Source organism: Triticum aestivum, chromosome 7D (assembly GCF_018294505.1).
Source record: "Triticum aestivum cultivar Chinese Spring chromosome 7D, IWGSC CS RefSeq v2.1, whole genome shotgun sequence".
In the NCBI taxonomy this organism is placed as follows: Eukaryota; Viridiplantae; Streptophyta; class Magnoliopsida; order Poales; family Poaceae; genus Triticum; species Triticum aestivum.
Genome location: NC_057814.1, coordinates 567,099,766 through 567,114,457, shown reverse-complemented (window position 1 = coordinate 567,114,457; position 14,692 = coordinate 567,099,766).

Genomic DNA, 14,692 nt, shown 5'->3' with positions numbered 1-14,692 from the left:
GCTGGATCGATGGACGGATGGGGTTCGCGCGAGAGACAAGGGTTGGGTGGGGTCCACGAGAGAGAGGGGGGTTTGCTGCCGTCGGATGGGATGGATCGATGGACGGATGGATGGACTGATGTTTGCCAGGTCATCGATCCAAGCCACTAGTGATTCCACCAATCAGAATTAAGCTTCGGTAGTTTTGTTTTTTCTTTTGTTTCTCTTATAATTTTCACCCTCTAATTCAGGGTAAACATTCAACATATTAACCACTTATAGTTTGCTAAAATGAACCAATAGTGTGCACATGTGTGTATCTTGGGATGACAAACAATGTTGATTTGGGGGGTTTTCACTTTCATTGCACAAAAGAGCCATTTTCCATTTTTTTAGTGCCCAAAATAAGTATTTTTAAGAATCTACCATATATTTGTTGCAAAATTGGATCACATCATTTTTCAAAAATATTAGGTCATATTTAATGTATAATTGACCAAATGGTTGGGTGTCAGAAGTTTTGATCCACCTCTCGTGAAAAAGACAAATTTCCGTCGATTCATCTGAAAGCGGGTCAAATTTGAACTGCAACTATTTATAGGTAGATAAGTATCTATTTCATTAGAGATATTCCAAAAGATTTGCAAGATTAAACCCCTAGCTACGAACGGTTATGCGCACCATTTTGACCGCATTTTGAAACGGCCATAAAAAAATTCAAAAAAATAAAAAAACTGAAAAACCTTCGCATTGTCTGATTATATGTGACAAATTTACCAGGAAAAATAATAAACTTGTAATACGGTAATTATTTTTAAAAAAGTGTTTTCAGAAATGAGCTATCATGTGTGAAGATTCATGACTTTCAACCCAAATGCTCAATCTTATGGCCACATTCATGGTATAGTTTGTTCAAATTATATCATATTGTGCACAAGGGTGCATATTGGAATGACAAACACTGTTGCCTAAGGAAGTTTTCATTTTCTTTGGACGAAAAATCAATTTTCCATTTTTCGAGTGCCCAAAATGAGTTTTTTTTGTGAAGGACCTACCATATATTTGCTGCAAAATGGGACCAAATCATTTTTGTAAAATACTAGGACATATTTAATGCACAGTTGACCAAATGGTTGGGTGTAAAAAGTTTTGAACTGTAGCTGCCTTGTAGTTTGCTCTTTATTTCTTCCAAAAATCATTTCTGGGTACATAAGTATCTATTTAATCAGAGAAACGCCAAAAAAATTCAAGATTCAACCACTAGCTAGAAACGGTCATTCCTGCCGTTTTGACCGCATTTTGAAACGGGCATAAAAAATTCAAAAAAATCAAAAAATTGAGAACCTTCGCATTGTGTCATTATATGTGGCCAAGTTCTCAGGAAAAATAACAAACTTGTAATACGGCAATTATTTTAAAAAAGTGTTCTCAGAAACGAGCTATCACGTATGGAGATCAATGGCTTTCAAGCCAAATGATCAATCTTATGGCCACATTTATGGCATAGTTTGTTCAAATGATCTCATATTGTGCATAAGAGTGCATATTGGAATGGCAAACTTATGGTCATTCCTGCCTAAGGAAGTTTTCATTTTCTTTGGACGAAAAAACCATTTTCCATTTTTTGAGTGCCCAAAAGGAGGTTTTTTTGTGAAGGACCTCCCAAATAATTGTTGCAAAATTGGACCAAATCAATTTTCTAAAATACTAGGACATATTTAATGCACAATTGACAAAATCGTTGGGTGTAAAAAGTTTTGATCTACCTCTCGTGAAAAAGACAAATTTCCGCCGATTCAGGTGAAAGCGTGTTAAATTTGAACTGCAGCTGCCTCATAGTTTGCTATTTATTTTTTCCAAAAATCATTTCTAGTTACATAAGTACCTATTTAATCATAAATACATGGTTTGGTGGTGATACGTCGAGGTTTGGGCGGTGGCCGAGGGCCCCAACTCTAGAGCGCGTAAACTCACATGCCCGCCGTGTGGTCAACGCGTGACCGTGGCGTTGCCATGTGTTCTGGGCGGCCTAGGCATGTCTAGTGGGTTGGGCACTCCCCAGGTAGGTGCTAGGAAGAAAATTACAACAGAAGATTCTCACGAGGAGACCGATCGATGCTCAAACATGAATTTGGAGCCAAGTGTTTGATTAGCGGTGCGGGGAATGTACATGGCTAATGGGCGTGAGTTTTGGCTGAGGATGATCAGTTAGTAAGAAGACCGTCTTCACAAATTTTCAGCTCAAAAGGAGGAGCCTAGGTGGTACTTGCTTTGCAAAATACCACACTGGACATAAATACGAATGTTGAAGCTGGGCTCAAAATAATGATTGGATTGAGCTGTCATTTGGTGACGGATGGTTATTTGGGCATAGGAAAGCACTGTAGAAAATGGATACTATTTGGATATGCCAAAGTGGTACTTCCTTCACAAAGTGTTGTTTTGAACAGAATAGGAAAATGAATATTGTTGAATTATTTTTGAACTAGGCAAGGGAAGGTTTTTTTACATATTTGACGAAGATATGACCCAAAGAATTTATGAGATTTTTTTGGGAATTTTGGGAATGACAGAAATATAGGTTGCTTCACAACCTGGGGCAAAAATTGCCACATGGACATGACACATAGGCAAAACTGATGAGGTGGCGCCTAGTCATAGCAACCCACCACAATTTACAAGGTTATGACCATCTATATTGGTCCTGATCAGCTAGAAATAAGGCAGCGGACCAGTGCTATCTGCTTTATGACTATCTCGTGTAAGGAAATTACGACCTTTCTGACCGAAATGGTCGTTATAGTTTAGGGTTTGGAGCCCCCCGAACAGATTTTGACCAATTGGTCTGAAATGGTCATAGATCTATGACCAATTCTTTCAGGGTCACTGACAGAAGGTCACTAGTTGACATATTTTTTGTAGTGTATTTGACACTTACAAGCAAATCATTTCCCTCTTCCATAGTTGATTTTGGTAACCTTTTTTATAACATTCACCAATTACCTCTGTCCATTTTGCAAGAGGATGATGCACATGCCACTTCGTTGTTGGCATGTCGTACAAATTCTGCATTGATCTGTAAGCACTGTATGTAACTTCAATGTTGTATGCTACATGGACGTTATTTGCTGCCAGCGTGCCACTGGGTACCGTCCAACACTAGCGCATGTGTCGGGCGAGTTCCCATCGCATGGCTTGTTTGAGTGCATGAGGGAGTGATGGCGACAAGTATAGAGAGAAATACGACTTGAAAGAACCTATAGGCTAATAAAAGTAAAGCCTAGGGACGGACCATCAGTTCAAATGAGCATGTTGTTTATCTGAATATATCCTCCATCTACAAGAGCCCGTCTACCCTTCTGTTCTCCAAGCTAAGTCTAAGTGAGCAACAGTGCACATTTGTTTGTCCCCTTGTCTCCCAAGCCGAAATAATGGATAAGACAACGAGCTAGCAAATGATAACACCACTCTCATCATTTCTGTTGTCGATCAAACTAGTCTCTATAGGTGGAGCAACTGAAGTATCGGAAATAGAACTGCATGTGGCTAAAGACGAGGGAAGGAGAAGAAGGTGAATTGTATAAATAAGGAGAGCAATTTGAGGGTAGGCAAATAAAGATGGGTAGTTAATTCATAGTACTTCAAGCTAGCATAAGACCCTAAAGCGAGTAACAATTGACGTGGACGCTGGGATCTGTGATGGCTACTCGGCAGCACTAGCACATGGCACATGACCCTTATCCTTTGAATCATAACTTAGGTATCAGATATCGGGACGTCATGGTACTATGAGTTACCAGTCAAGCAATGTAAGAATATCTTATGAATCGGAGTAAAATGCACAGAGCCACCACTTCAGCGTTATAGCTCTTGGAAAATCAACACTTTGCAAAATATGACACTTCGCATCAAACCAAAAAATTGACAGTGGCAAAAAACACTGATTAAAAATGCCAAGTGTTTTGATGACGTCACTAATCGGCGGGGCCCGTTTACCGGGCTGAGTTAGCAGAAAAAATGCTACGCAGGCAAGTTGACTTGGTCTTCTTCCTCTTTCTCTCATCCCCTCTCTCTTTGGCATTTTATCAAACACTTTGTGTGCGGGGCGCCTCGTGCGTGGCCGGGCTCGCGGGCTCCGGCCTCGCGCTGCTGGGGCAGGTGGCATCCGCGCAGAACATCCCCAACAAGTTCCTCCTCTGCCTCCCCGGCGGCGGGTCCTTCGGCAATACCGGCTTGGCTATCTTCGGCAGCGGACCGCTCCAGCTCTCCACGTAGCAGAGGAGGGACTTCACGGAGGAGCTCGTCTACACGCCGATCCAGGGGCGGAGCCAGGATTTCAGCATGAGGGGGGCGAGACACCATTGTTGACGCAAATGACAGAATATCACAATATATTAAGTCTCACGATAGCATCGATGATAATACATAAAATTATTGTTTGGAACTATAAAAAATATACTATTAGTAGTAATAATGTTGGAGCTTGAAATTGAACCAATTGGATTGAAAAAGAATTTACCCCATTTGTTGTTGATTCTTCCGCTTCATCTTTGGCTAGTACAAATAGACACATAATTACTAGACTAATTTACTGTTTTATATGAAACATTAATTAAGCATAGTAAGGTCTTTTTATCCAAAGAAAAGTCTCACTCCCTCTGTTTTAAAATAATTGAAGCTCTAAATTTATTCTAAGTTAAACTTCTTCAAGTTTTACCAGTTTGTAGAAAATATATCAATATTTTGAAACACCATAGCTTTATTAGAATCTTTAAAAAATATGCACACTATGTATATTTAATTTTGTAGATCTTACCATATTTTTCTATAAACATCATTAAACTTAAATTAGTTTTACTTAGGACAAACTTAGAGCTACAATTATTTTAGAACATAGAGAGTAATAACTACTATCAATGTAATATACCTGCATCTATCCTGCTCACCCGAGATCTTGATCCGCCAGCGTCAAGCCGTCCGCCCATGCCCGTGCGTCAACTGCGTACTGCAGATCAGTGGTGGACGGTGTTGTTGTCGTGTCGAGTAGCCGCCAGAGACAATGGCAAACACCCTAGACCCTAGCAGTACAAGCAAGCGGCGGCGGCGAAGAACGCCCTAGGAGAAGTACAGAACACGCATGTACGTACTGACGGATTAGGCACTGGGCCGAGCTAAAAAATAGCTAGGCACAACCGTCGTACATGGATTGTTGGGTGGGCTTCTCTGCTTTGGTGCTGGTCCAGTTAATTGTTTCTATATGGGCTTATGTTACGCTCAAAAAGAAATGGGCTCATTATGTGATTAGCTGCGGCTGTTACGCACTACCTGCTACAAATCGTTGAGGGGGACGAGCGATTGGCAGGGGTCTGACCCCTGCTCGCCCCTCCCTGTCTCCGCCCCTGCGCCGATCGTCGCCAAAAGGGCATGCCCGCGCACTTCGTGTCGGTCGAGTCCATCACCGTGGAGAACACCCATGTGACCGGCACCGGTGGCGCGGTGGTGAGCACGAAGGTGCCCTTCACCCTGCTCGGCCCCGACTTGTACCGCCTGTTCGTGAACGCGTTCGCCAGGGCCATGGCGGCGCATGGTGGTCCCGTGGTGCGCCCGGTGAAGCCCGTGCCATACTTCGAGCGCCGCCGGAGCCGCTCCATTCGTCGTGCCCCTCGTGCCCGGTCAGAACCCCAGCGAGCTGTGCCTGCCCGTGCCCGTCTCCTCTCCTTCTCCTGTTTCTTCTCGTTGACCTTGCTTCTCCCTGTAACCTCTCTCTCTCTCTCTCTCTCTCTCTCTCTCTCTCTCTCTCTCTCTCTCTCTCTCTCTTCATTTGCATAGGGAGTTCGCCATGGCCGTTAGCTTCAACCTCGGCCGCCATATCCGGCCACCCAGGCACCTCCTCGTCCGGATCCACTCCTTCCGGCAGTTGCACGCCTTCCCCCGCTCGAGACCGAGCATGGTAACAGGGATGAAACCCATCGGGTTTTGCCTTCCCAAACCCATCCCCACGAGAAAATCGTGAACCCGTCCCCGTCCCCGTCATCGTGCGCGGGGCTAGTTTTTCGCCCGTCCCCTAAACCCATCGGGTTTTCTAAACCCACGGGGAAATCGACATATATAAGGAAACATAGAACCAACAAAGAATAATATTTCGACAACAAAACGTGCATATTTCAGCAGCATAACTTGAGCAAATTTTAACACAAAACAATAGTAGATGGTTCAACAGCTATAGGGAGTGTATTTCAGCTCGGTCGCTTAGGCTCGGTAGCTTTGGGTTGGGCCGCGCCGGATCAGTGCATGGTATAAAAAATGTATTTTGCTGGGTTTGTCGGGTTTCGGGTTCGGGCACTACCAAAACGGGTGAAAACCCACGAAACGTGTCGGGTTGTATAATGTGCCCAACAACATCCCCGCGGGGATGAAAAGATGCCCATCCCCGTCCCCTAATAGGGTAAAAACCCACGGGGACACGGGTTTCGGGGCCATTGCCATCTTGAAGCATGTCGCCGCTGTTGATCAACCCAGTCTACATGGCATTGTATGCTAGACTTTCTCCGATCAAAAAGGCTGAGGTGGAGAAGTAGCTAAATAGCAGTAGACTTTATCTAGTCAAAAGGCTGAGGAGGAGATGCAGCTAAGCAGTAGTTGGCTTTCCCTGGTTAAAAGGTTGAACTGAACTAGTCTTTTCTAGTGTGTGTGCGCGCATTATGTATGGCCAGCCCTGTAAAAGGACCCCGGGTCCTTCGGTTGTAATTAGGCCATTCCAATTTCAGTACAAGGCAGCTCAAGTAGTACTCCTTCTCTCTCACGTGTGTGTGCATGTTCAGTGTTGAAGCAAGTGAGCTCCACTCTTGCTAGTACGTGTGAGTGCTGCTTCGGTGAGTGCTTTGCTATTGTAGTTCGTTCCTGAGGATACTAGCTAGTTTGCGACGCGGAGGAATTGATCCCGAGCACCAGTGATCCTGGATGAACAGTAAAATCCGAAAAAATTGTAAAAAATATTCAAAAAAATCTAAATTTTTTTGTCAAGAAACTTTGATGTTCTTTCTACATGCGTGCCAATTTTCGTGATGAAATGACATTTGTGGAGGTCTCGGCAAAAAAACAAAATCATGCTAAAAAAACTGTTTTTGGAAGCATTTTGGAGCATCGATTTTTTTTTTTTGCCGAGACCTGCATGAATGTCATTTTGTCATGAAATTTTGCACGCATGTGAAAAAGATATCAATGTTTGTTGCCAAAAAAATTAAGATTTTCTTGGACTTTTTAATAATTTTTTTGTTTGTACTGTAGCAAAGGGTGCCTGTGAGCTCGAGCTCACAATAGCACTTTCCGCTAGTTTGGGCTAACAGCCGCCATAGACCTCTTGTTCGTGCAGTAGCTAGCACGAGGGAGACGATGCCCCGCCTTGACCACGCGCCTGGGCCGCTTCCCCTTCGCGAGATGTGTGTGAGAGAGAGGGGATGAGAAAGAAGAAGAAGACCAAGTCAATTTTTGCGTATGTGGCAAAAAAATTCTGCCAACTGCCCGACAAATGGTCGGCCGATTAGTGACGTCATCAAAACACGTAGCATTTTGAATCAGTGTTTTTTGCCACTGTCAAATTTTCGGTGCGGTGCAAAGTGTCATGTTTTGTAAAGTGGTAATTTTCCAAGAGCTACGACGCTAAAATGGTGGTTCTGTGTATTTTACTCTATGAATCAAGAAATAAAGATCAAACTGTGACTGATATTCTGAGGTGGGGAGAGTAATTTTTCAATATGTTGATCTCCTCATCTTCTGTAACCTATGTTCTGGTCCCCAAATCTTCTTCCCGTTCAGCTATGTTCGTAGCAATAGACTGTTACCAAGTTTGTTCTGGTCCTTGTGATCCCAAAAAGAAGAAGAAGAGCATTTTCATCTTCAGCATTGATCCCATGAATCCGTTTGGTATAGCACTAGCAATCTGTTAATCTGGGAGTAGGAGCCATATTTTATTTTAAGTAGCTTGTTTTGTAGAGGTCTAGAAAGGGGAGAATCAGTTATGGGTCTTGCGCCCATGCAAGACTGTCCAGATCAGCATACCGCATATCCGAGACAGAATTCAAATCACTGTGCAAAATGGATTTTTGAATCCTACTATAAGTGTCAAGTCTACTGTTGTTATCTACTTCAGTATATGCTAAGTATCTTGGTTGTGTAAGAAATATCCTTTTCTATGTTGAAGAGACCGAGTCTGCAGATCCGGTGGCCTGATTATCTTTTTTGCTCGATCTCCATTTCATCACCTTCTTGATCTCTTCCTCCTTCGTGTCGACAAACTGTATATGTTCTTTGAAGCTGCTAAGGCGCGTCAGCTTTGGCTTCTCTGGATGTATTACAACAATGGTGGGAGCAGTGATGGCAGCAACAGCGTCACTTGGCTCGTCGGGAGGTTCGAAGCTGGAGTACCTGCTATACTGCTCCCTGCTCACTGTCATCTGTGCCGCAGGTCAGATCCATGAGCCACTCATCGTGAATTCTCTGGAGCTGGCCACCCTCTGGCAGTTGAAGGATGGGGCATCCCTCCGTGAACTCCTAAAACGCCCTCGCCAACACCTGCAACGTTTATTCTTGTCTCGCTTTGGCCACTCTTTCCACCCCAGTAACCTCGCTTGTCTCGCTTTGGCCACTCTTGCGGCCTCGCCGAGAGGGGCTTCCTTTCCATGGGATACATGATACATCACGTCACGCTGCTAATGGCAAAGGCGCTGGTGAATCACCCGAGGTTTTGAATGTAGATGGCAATGGGGGTCGCGGCCGTCACAAGCGATAAATGAAGCATGGAAGTGCTACCTTGTACTCCCTACTTCCCAAAATATAAAGCACGGTTTGACTTTTCTGGTCTTCGTTTCACAACTTTGACTATGATTTCATGTATTGTATATCTATAATATTAGTATACATACATATGAAATAAAATTGTTTTGTAAGACAAATACGACAATGCCATTTATACATGTTCAATTGATATACTCCCTCCGTCCAGAAATATTTGTCGGAGAAATGGATGTATCTAGACATATTTTAGTTCTACATATATTCATTTTTATTCATTTGTACGACAAGTATTTCCGGACGGAGGGAGTACTTGGTATGTATTAGTAGTTAAAGTCGTGCATCAAAGACCGTAAAAAGTCAATCGCGTCTTATATTTTGGGAAGGAGGGTACAATGCTAGGTGGATTTGAAAACCCCCGGGAATTAACTTAGGTCACAAGTGTGGTTTTGGCTAATTAGTTAGTACATGCACAACCATTAAGCATACAACGCAAGGCATGGTAAATATGCACCGTTCGGACATAGATCGTGAATAGTGTAACTAGACGTGATATATCGTCTGGATCATGCCAAATGGATCTGTCTAGGACACATCTAGATGTGACATAGTTATGTCACATCTAAACTGATGTCCGCTCTGTTGTGATCTATTTTTTTTGTCCTAATTTTTTTTGTTTCTTGTTGCTACATTATATACTTGTGAGAGCTTAGATATGACATCGTTAAAAAACATCTAGATGTGAATTAGACAAACTGATGCCAAATTATCTGATTATGTGCAGCAAAAGCAAATAGCATGTGCATGTTCGGGCAGCTTTGCCGACTTCAGGGAGAAGTGTGTCCAGCTCAATATCAAGCATCTGGCAGCATTAAAATTCAAGAAAGATTTATGCATTCAGGTGTGCAAAGTCACACTGCTACAAACGTAGAGTAGTAAAAAAATCACCATATATAAAAGAAGTGAATATTCTGAAAAGCAGCCACTGTTCCTCTAAAAGGCAGTAACAAAATGACACTAACGAAGGTTGCTAAGAGTTGTCGAGGACGCGAGACCCATGAGCATGCGACATCTCTCAGTCAGACTCCAGCAACAATATCTCATGTACCCTTTTGTTCTCCAAGCTAAGGCATACTTTCCACTCTGGCACGTATGCCTGTCCTCATGTCTCCCAACCCAAACTGACGGACAGTGCAAAGAGCTAGCAAATGATAACACTGCTCTCATTTGGTTGTAAATCTAACTAGACTCTATAGGGTGAGTTGATGTATCTATATTGGAACTACCATGTGGTCAAAGATTAGAGAATGAAAGGTTTTGATGAAGTCTGGCGACGCCAGGTTGAATCATTTACGCAAAAAGGGAGTGTGGGAATTAAAGTGAATGACGATATTGGTCATTACTTCCAGACACATAAAGGCCTAAGACAAGGAGATCCGATGTCCCCTATCTTGTTTAACATTGTGGTTGATATGTTAGCCATCTTGATAGGAAGGGCTAAGGAGAATGGTCAAGTGGGTGGCTTGGTACCTCATCTGGTTGATGGAGGTGTATCCATCCTTCAGTACGCTGATGATACAATCATCTTTATGGAGCATGACCTAGCCAAGGCGAGAAATATGAAGCTGGTGTTATGCCTTTTCGAACAATTGACCGGGTTAAAGATTAACTTTCATAAGAGCAAGCTGTTCTGCTTTGGTAGAGCCAAAGACGAACAGGAGGCTTATCGGCAATTGTTTGGGTGCGACTTGGGGGATTTACCTTTCTCGTACCTAGGTATTCCAATCCACCATAGAAAGCTGACCAATAGAGAATGGAAATGCATCGAAGACCGGTTTGAGAAGAAACTGAGTTGCTGGAAGGGCAAGCTCATGTCATATGGAGGCCGATTAATTCTGATTAATTCGGTGCTCACGAGTATGCCTATGTTTCTCTTATCGTTCTTTCAAGTCCCAGTTGGTGTTAGGAAAAGACTGGACTTTTATCGATCGCGTTTCTTTTGGCAGGGTGATGATCTCAAAAGAAAATACAGACTTGCAAAATGGGATATCATCTGTCGACCGAAAGACCAAGGGGGTCTTGGTATTGAGAATCTTGAAGTTAAGAACAGATGCCTTCTTAGCAAGTGGCTGTGGAAGCTTTCTTTTGAGACTGATGCCATGTGGGCCCAAATCCTTCGCAGCAAGTACCTACAGACAAAGTCCTTGTCCCAGGTCACAGTCAGGCCAACTGACTCGCCTTTCTGGAAAGGCCTGATGAAAGTCAAACAATCTCTGTTTAATAGGACAAAGGTTGTTATTGGCAACGGCGCTACTACGCGCTTCTGGGAGGATACTTGGCTCGGCGAGACACCCTTGGCCATTCAATATCCGTCTTTATATCGCATTGTTCAACGACGTGAGGTGTTCGTTGCTACGGTGTTTCAATCCATCCCCCTTAATATTCAGTTCAGACGGTCGTTAATGGGCAATCGTTGGGAAGATTGGCTTCGTTTAGTTCGGAGACTAATGGATGTCCAGCTTTCTCAACAACCCGATGAATTACGCTGGAAACTGACTAGGTCTGGAGTATTCACGGTTAAATCAATGTATATTGATGTAATTAATTCGAGCTCCATTCCTACCTCCAAGCATGTTTGGGCTGTCAAAGTTCCTTTGAAAATAAAAGTGTTTATGTGGTTTGTCCATAAACAGGTTATTTTAACCAAGGATAACTTGATTAAGCGTAATTGGACAGGACCTACGAGGTGTAGCTTCTGTGATCGGGACCAGACGATCAAACATCTCTTTTTTGATTGCCCGTTTGCCAGAGTACTTTGGCGGACGGTTCACATTGCTTTTAATATTACTCCACCGAATTCTGTCACTACGTTATTTGGGACATGGCTCACTGGGATTGAGCCTGAATTAGCGAGACATATTCGTGTTGGAGTTTGCGCTTTGTTGTGGACTATCTGGACTTGCAGGAATGATTTGGTTTTTAACAGAACATCACGTATTCACTTTTTGCAGGTTATTTTCCGAGCCACGGCCGTGATCCGTTCATGGTCGCTACTCACTCCGATGGAGGCCAGGGAGCATTTGGTTACTGGATCTATCCGCTGGGAGATGGTAGCTCGGGATATCTTCAACCGGTTTGGATGGCGGTCATGTAATAGGCTAGGCAATTAGTTTACCTATCTATCTTTAGCCAGCCGGTTGTGGCGTCTTATCTTGGCTAGTCTGTGTGTCCAGACTCTTTAGCTCTGTGTGAGCTGTCTTTTTATTACTTTTCAGTCGGAGACTTTGGAACCTTGTTGGAACCTTTTATTTCGGTAATAAGATGGCCGTATGCATCATTCTGATGCAGAGGCCGGGGAGATCCCCCTTTTTGAAAAAAAAAATTTAGAGAATGAGAAAAGGAGACTTGTATAAATAAGAAGATTAGAGAATGAGAAAAGGAGACTTGTATAAATAAGAAGGTGAAGCAGAGGGATAAAGATGGATAGTTAATACTTTCTTCAAGATAAGACCCTAAAGCGAGTATAAATGACGGTATAATGGAGAGGTGGAGAGAGCGGGCAAGGCCATCAAGTGTTTGAAAATGTGCCATCAATTGCATGTCTGCTTTGCGCGAATTGTTAGAGACGGCAACAAATAGAGTAGAGAGAATGCTGCTTGAACCAGCGGTCTAGATCAACACCGAGTAAATTACGCATTCTGGGCAATGCTGGGGCGTTGGAACGTTCGATCTGCCCAACACTGTACGGTTGTTTCTCATCCGGCGATCCTTGTTAACCGGTTTCTCACCTGTAGGCTGGCTTTGGTGGTTGGTGATTGTGGACCGTGTTTGCGTGGGTACCGCTTCATGCAACGTCTTTTGCATCCCCTCTGTGTGCGCGTTTTTTACACTGGGGAGCATCGGACCATTGGCCGGCTGGGTAAAGCGAGCATCTGCCCTTCATGTCTACCCGGTTGTTCGACATCGTGTTAGGTCGGCTCCCTTGCTGCGGTCCTTTTTATTGCTTTTCCGAAACGCTTCAAATTTTCTAAATACTGGTATAATCCGCGGCCACTACCAGCCCCGATCATGATGCATGTTTTGAAAAAAGTGCTCCATGGGGCCCTGGCTCCAAAACGCATTTCCATTTGGACGGTGCCCTTCACTAGGAATTTAGTCAAACTCATCACATATTTAGTTTCCACCCACTGCAGCGTTTGTTACTGTGTTTAGAGGGGCGCTCATGTGAATAGGGGTGAGGCACTTGCAGAAATACCCAGTAGGTCTGCTCGCAAATTTATAAAAAGCAGTGGATCTCAGCTGGCAATGCATCTGAGTTGAAAATAAATAGCAAAGAAAAAAAGTCAAAACTTCCTGAATTTGTTTTAGAAATGAACATGGTCTAGTGTTTTACTGATGTTAAAAGTATTGCGAGGGAATGACTTCCGTTGTACTCTGGTTGAAAAAAAATTCTATACTATATGTAAGTTACTATTCAGGCTTTTGGTACTTGCAATCTGATTTTTGGCCCTGAAGACAACTGTAGTATTTTTTCCGTCAAACTTTATACACAGGTATAACACTAGATCATGTATTTTTAAAATAACATTGAGTCGGGCGCATTGGCACCCGAGAACAAAAGGTCCACAGTGTAAGGATATGTGTGTATACAGGCTTGCACATCTTTGTTATGTTTTTTTTTCAAAAAGGGGGGTTCGCTCCGACCTTGTTATATTTTTTTTTTCAAAAAGGGGGGTTCGCTCCGACCTCTGCATCAGAACAATGCATATGACCATGATTATTAATAAGCAAAAGGTCTTACACAAGTCTTGTTATCTCAATCAAGGAACAAAAGGCTCACAAAGAGCTAAAAAGTAAAAGAGAAGCCACAACCGGCTGGAAAAAATGATAGGAACTGAATGCCTATCATATTACATGACCGACATCTAAACCGGTTGAAAATATCCCGAGCTACCATCTCCCATCGGATAGGTCCAGTAACCAAACGCTCCCTGGCCTACGTCGGAGTGAGTAGCGACCACATACGGATCAACGCAGTGGCTCGGAAAATAACCTGCAAAAAATGAATATTTGTTGTTCTGTTAAAGACCAAATCATTTCTGCAGTTCCAGACTGCCCGTAATAAAGCACATACTCCTACACAAATGTGTCTCGCTGTTGCGAAATCTATCCCATCTAGCCACGTTCCAAATAACGTGTTGATAGAGTTCGTAGGAGTGATGTTGAAAGCTATGTGAACCGACCGCCACAGTATTTTTGCCAGAGGGCAATCCAGAAAAAGGTGTTTCATTGAGTCATGTTGGTCGCAAAAGCTACATCTTGAAAATCCCGTCCAATTGCGTTTTGCCAAATTATCCTTAGTTAAAATAACTTGTTTATGCACAAACCACATAAATACTTTGATTTTCAAAGGTACTTTGACTTTCCAAACATGCTTTGAATGAGGAATCACGCTAGAGTGATTACATCCAAGTACATGGATTTGACTGAAAACTCTTCATTCTTAGATAGCTTCCAGCATAACCGATCGGGCTGTTGAGACAATTGAACATCCATCAATCTTCTCACAAGATTAAGCCATGCTTCCCAACGGTTTCCCACTAGCGTCCTCCTAAATTGAAAATTGAGTGGAATGGACTGGAGTACTGAAGCCACATACGCGTCTCTACGCTGAACAATACTATACAAAAATGGATATCGGAGTGAAAGGGGCGTGTCCCCTAGCCATGTATCCTCCCAGAATCTTGTAGCGGTACCATTTCCAACTATGAACCTTGTCCTGTTGAAAAAGAGTGATTTGACTCTCGTCAATCCCTTCCAAAAAGGCGAATCAGTCGGCCTCGCTGTCACGTGGGACAAGGTCTTGGAGTGAAGGTACTTATTACGCAGCAGTTGAGCCCATGTGGCCTCCGTCTCAATCGAA